This window comes from Sinocyclocheilus anshuiensis, unplaced genomic scaffold (assembly GCF_001515605.1).
Source record: "Sinocyclocheilus anshuiensis isolate Anshui unplaced genomic scaffold, SAMN03320099.WGS_v1.1 scaffold665, whole genome shotgun sequence".
NCBI lineage: Eukaryota > Metazoa > Chordata > Actinopteri > Cypriniformes > Cyprinidae > Sinocyclocheilus > Sinocyclocheilus anshuiensis.
Window position 1 is genome coordinate 475,233 of NW_015537961.1, and position 5,747 is coordinate 480,979.

Here is a 5,747-nt window from a genome sequence, read left to right on the forward strand (position 1 = left end):
TATATATATATATATATATGCGTGTGTGCATGTGTGTATATATATATATTCATAGATTAATAATAATCCTTTCAAACAGTAGTATGCTACATGGTTGCTATATGACCTCATTATGTATTATGTTCAAGTTTAATGTATTGTGTGGTATCCAGTCATCTTGGATTGCTGTTGTGTTGTGTCATCTTGTGTTCCTGTGGCTCAGTGGTAGAGCATTGCATTAGCAGCGCAAAAGGTTGTGGGTTCAATTCCCAGGGAACACCCATACTGGTAAAAAAATGTATAGCCTGAATGCACGGTAAGTTGCTTTGGATAAAAGCGTCTGCTAAATGCATAAATTATTATTGGATATGAATTATAATTTTTGTGCAATTGAAAATAAATAAATAAATAAAATGCCTTAACTTTTTTCAGTATGGTCAAATAATGAGTCAAAATGATGTTAATGATCACACTTGCATTCAGTTTGTTTGTCATTAAGACAATGGAAGGTGAAGTCAAGTGCGTTGCATTGTAGGATACAGTATCTCATGCAGTGTGCACTGCTGTTTACTGCACATTTTGGCAAATGTAGTAGATGTTCTATGCATGCATACTGCTTTCTTTTAAAAATAGTAGCTAGTATGACGTTTGAAACGTTCTTTCTTTTTATTAATTTATTAAAGAAAATAGTACTTTTATTCAGCAAAGATGCATTAAATTGATCAAAAGTGACAGTAAAGGCAATTATAATGTACAGAGGATTTAATAAATGCTGCTCTTTTGAACTTTCTATTCATCAAAGAGTTCTGAAAAATAAAATGTGTCACGGTTTCCACAAAAATATGAAGCAGCACAACTGTTTTCAACATTGATAATATTAAGAAATGTTTCTTGAGCAGCAAATCAGCATATTAGAATGATTTCTGAAGATCATGTGACATTGAAGACTGGAGTAATGATGCTGAAAATTCAGCTTTGCATCTCAGAAAAAAAAAAAAAGTAAAATAAATTCACATAGAAAATTATTTTAAATTGTAAAAATATTTCAAAATTTTACTGTATTTTTGATCAAATAAATGCTGCCTTGGTATGCAGAAGAGACTTCTTTCAAAAACATTTAGAAAATATTTTTTGGTCTTTGTCAGCTAATGATGAGAATAACTAATTATGCTCTTTTATTTTATAGATCTCACAAGCCTTCCATCATCTGAAGCATTATCTGCCCTCAGCCGGACGTCTGGACAGTGTTACTGACCCTCATCGTTAAAGCTGATGTGTCGAGGGCACGCTGACCTTCAGCAATTTTCCAGCTCACAGGAGCTTAACGGCGGTCAGGAGGGAATGAAATCACAGGCCGTGTGATGGGCTCCGGTTTAAGAGCTTTACAAGACACCGCGACTGACATGCCGGGCAGATGTTCACATGCGCACTGGGACAAAACAAGGAAATCTCTCCGTGCTCACGCACACGCTCGAGGCTCGGGGACGATAAGTGGGGCTGGCAGGCCTGGTCAACACCAGAGGGCTCGAGTTGACTCTTGGCTCTCATGAATCGTGAGTCGTTGAAGCGTTGCAGCGTTAATTTTTTTTGCATGATGTGATAATGAATCTATCGCTCACGGGAAGATGCTTTTAAACGCAGCGGGTTGCCATAATGAACACACAATATACACAATCCAGAGCAACATTTAGGTTGTACTGTGTCTACAAATTTGCACAAAATGAAATGTTCCATTTACACTTCACACGCTAATCTCTCAAATGATTACCTTTCTCATATTTATAGAAGGAATAGCCTAAATCAACTTTTGCACCAGACTGATATGAAACGGTTTCTGGGTGAATCTCACAAAAACATGCCTAGGTTATATTTCACCCCTACAATCAAAAGACAAATAAGTTTTGCATAAATTGTTAGTAAGTTTGCATAAAATAGTAATAAAGCGCCTTTTTCTAGAACTATTAAGATTTGTAATGTTTAGGTTGTATTCTGTCGACAAATGAGTACAAAATTAAGTGTTTAATTCTCTTCCAGATGATCACTTTTATTATATTTACTTTATAAAATAAATAAAAGCAGTCTGATTTTTTTAAAGTCTTTTATCATATTATCATATATAATACATAAAACAACTTTTGCACCAGTCTCATGTTATGACCAACTTCTTGGTGGTAAATTTCATGAAAACATGCTTAGCTTATATTTCACTCTTTAAACCAAAAGAAAAAAAAAGAATATTTGGCAATAAATGAATAAAAATTAGAGCTTCTTTTATAACTATTCATTTTTTTTAATGTTTAGGCTGTTTTCTGTCCACAAATTAGTACAAAATTAAATGTTCAATTCACATCTGATATAAGCTGATCTTCCAAATGATCATATTTATCATAAAATATATACAAACCAGTCTGATTTCTAGGTGAATTTTACCCCAAAAATCAAAAGACAAAAAAGCAGTTGTATTTTGCATAAATGAATAAAAAAATAGTGCTTTTTTATTTATAACTATTAAGGCTTTTGGGTGGGAATATCTGTTTGGCTGACCAATAGCAGGCAGGGGCGTGTTCATTATTTTTGCACTTCATCTTTAGATAATGTTTTGTTCACATTACAGTAATGGGAATGAATTTTGCTTTGTTTAGCTTTTTTTTGCATTATATTATGTCAAGGATAAAGTGTGTTTAAAACTCCACTATGTAACTTTTGGCCCTCTAGTGGTTTAAGCATAAAAATACAAGTTACTTACGGAGAAATATTGTGTTGGTCAGTGGTGCTTCGGCGCCAGTATTCTGAGCGGATGAATCTGACAGTAGACACAAAGACTGCCAAGTAAAGCTGGAAGCTATAACCTGGCTATTTATAGGCAAACAGACCAAAGTATAGTAACTGGTTTAGATTGTTACCAATATTATAAACATTGTTTTTGTGAACCCTGTTGTGTTGATTCGTGTTTTATGACGTAATGACAATTAACGTTACACTATATAACTTTGTAAATTAGCATTTAAATAAGAGAGTACATCATAAAACCATATTCGAATCCTTATCACTATAATTATTTATATTTTAGAGTTGTCAGGACGGATTTACCGTGAAATTGCATATTTTTATCCGTCCTCGGAGCGTGTATACGTTTGGATATGAGATAAACACGCTCAGATGAGTGAATCCGTTGGAAGATGGTTTTATGATGTGTATAAATCTTTAATTTCTAATAGCTTAGAGTAGCTTTAATTGTCATTACGTACCCAGATAGCACACGTACGTCTGCAAGATGTCTGTTAAAGATCGCTTCATCTGGAAAGCATCTGCTAGACATCTGCTAGACATCTGTAAGATGTCAGTGTTACGTACATTCTAAATCTTAAAGACATCTTCTAAACATCTATTTGACATCGGCTAGGAAACGTCCTATAGACGTATTGCAGCAAACACTCTAAAAATACGTCTTACAGATGTAAATGCAGACGTCAGATAGACATCTCAGTGATGAGTGCTATCAGGGTAGCCTACAAAATAATTCACAAGATCTTAATTAGCCTAAATTTTCTTTAAGCAAAATATTTCATCTAGAAATATGACCTGAAAATGTCTTTGATGGGTTTCGTGAGATTCCACCCAAGAAAAGTTGTAGGATGGACGGTGAGAGACGGCCCACTGTGACCACATCACAGCCAGACAGATCATAGCCGGAGGAGAGACGCAGCGCTGCTGCTGTGGGACTCCAAGGACAGAGAGAGAGAATGAAGGTTGGGAAAACCACAGATGGTGACTCAGTACCTGCAGGGAGGGAATCTAAAACTAAAATGAGCTTTGCCTTTGGTGAAGGAGATGATAATTGCTGCATTAGAAACCATGGGACAGTTATCATAGTCTGCTATTCTGTCATCCATTGTGTGGAGGAGGACGGTGTGTTCATTTAGCTGCTGGGAACTATCACCATTTTGCCCTTTAATAATGCTTTCAGTGTACTGTAAAGGCTCAAGTATAGGCTACTTCATTTTCCATGAGCAGTTGAGTGCGCAAGCCTTCCATAAACTCATTTGACTGTGAGCTTGGAAAGACACGCACTATTGTATCATTTGCTTTTTTAAGAAATAAAAATAATTTAATAAAGTTAGAAAATGCTACAATTCTAAACTTATTGTATTGTAACTTAACTTCAAAAAAAAGCTTGCAGAAAATACAGTTTTGCAAGGGTGTGGGTCTGATTTTGGCATTGGACATAACATCAGACAACAGACATTTAATTGTTTGATCAAAATTATTGCTAGGAACAATTTAATAGTCGCTGGATATTGGTAGGGACATTTCATAGCATCCCTACTAAATTCTACGCCCTGATAAGTGTGCGATTAATCACACAAAAAGGGTGTGATTAATCTGATTAACAATTTTAATATATTGACAGCCCTAATAAAGTTATAGTGTTGTAAGAAAAGTTTTATTTTTGCAACCTTTAAATTGCATTATAATCACAACAAGAAAACTGGACATTTCATCGTTTTAAAAATATTCATAATATTAGGAATGTTAGGAAATATGTTCTCACATTTTCTAACCGGTTGTCTGTGCTGCGTCTCATAATGCCTTAGCCTTGATGTGCAGCTAATTATACATTTTTGTTCAATTAATAACATGCAGCATTATCATTCTAAACAGTGGTACAGTGTAACACACATGCACGCTCTCTATAGGGACCGTTGTAATGGCTGATTAGTCTGAAATGCATAATGACTCTCTACTTCATTATTAATTAAATCAGGCTTCTCATTTAGTTTTCTCGGGTTTCCCGTCGGAAGAGATTAAAGTGCCCATCTAGGCCTGTGTAGATCTATTCAAATCATGCCTTTATAAAACAACTGATACCAGTCTGCTGGCTTTGTTTGATCATTTCTGTTTTGCATTTTCACTCAAATCCTCTAAAGACAAAAGCATACACTATATGTGCATTATGAGTGGAGTATGATTTAAAGGGGTGGTTCACTGTTTTTTTCTAGGCTTGATTGTGTTTATGGGGTGCAGTCTAACATGTATTAATGCTTCGTTTAAAAAAAACGCATTATTTTTCACATAATTTACCTTTATTCCACACCGCTCTGTCCCTTCTCTGAGAAACGGGCTGATCTTTTCCTGTTTTTATGAAGCCCCACCCTCAGAAATAGGCGATGGGCTCTGATTGGTTAGCTAGCCCAGTGTGTTGTGATTGGCTAAACCGCCTCTAGTGTGCATCTAAACATCCCGCCCCTCACCTCAGCGGCATGTGCTCCGGTTGTATTGTAAACAAGGCGTCGTTAATATTGCTTATCAGTTTGAGCTAGGGTTGCCAACTGTCCCGTATTTTGGGCCTAATTGATTTGTCCCGTACGTGACTTCCCTTGTCCCATTTTTTGACTGCTACGCTGATCTAACCACTGACTGATACAAGTAAATCAGAAATCGTGAACATAAAGGCTGAGGAACCCTCTGACGGCTGGTTGCTCCCGCCTCGCAGCAAGCAGCGCTCGCGCTAACGCCAATTCCGTCCGTGTTTTGACTTCAGTAAATCAGTTTTGGCAAATACAAGCTACGTGATTATTTTTTACTGTAATGTTGTTAAATAGAGAAAAGTGTGTGTGTGTGTGTGTGTGTGTGTGTGTGTGTCATGCCCTTAAGGTGATTGTCCCATATTTTCATTTTCTGAAGTTGGCAACCCTAGTTTGAGCCCGATTGAGAAGCAGAGGATATTAGTGAAGAGGATCGTGCAGAACCTGTGCAAGCACGGCTTT